Source organism: Sinocyclocheilus grahami, unplaced genomic scaffold, assembly GCF_001515645.1.
Source record: "Sinocyclocheilus grahami isolate Dianchi unplaced genomic scaffold, SAMN03320097.WGS_v1.1 scaffold717.1, whole genome shotgun sequence".
Lineage (NCBI taxonomy): Eukaryota > Metazoa > Chordata > Actinopteri > Cypriniformes > Cyprinidae > Sinocyclocheilus > Sinocyclocheilus grahami.
The window spans coordinates 408,595-408,803 of NW_015505896.1; positions in this window are offsets into that span (position 1 = coordinate 408,595).

Consider the following 209-nt stretch of genomic DNA (forward strand, 5'->3'; position numbering starts at 1 on the left):
CGCCGGATCGGCTTTCACCGTGGACGAAGCGGAGTCCAGCCCGGGGTCGTCACATGTGGTTGCCGTAAGCCCGCCGGCCACTCCTTTGTCGAATCCGCCGCCCGTCACTCACTCTAGCTCGCAGGCCTCCACTCACTCAAGACCACGGTGTGCGACACTGTGTTTCGTTGTGAAAGCGAAACTACTTTGTTTGGTCTTCCAAAAGAGGA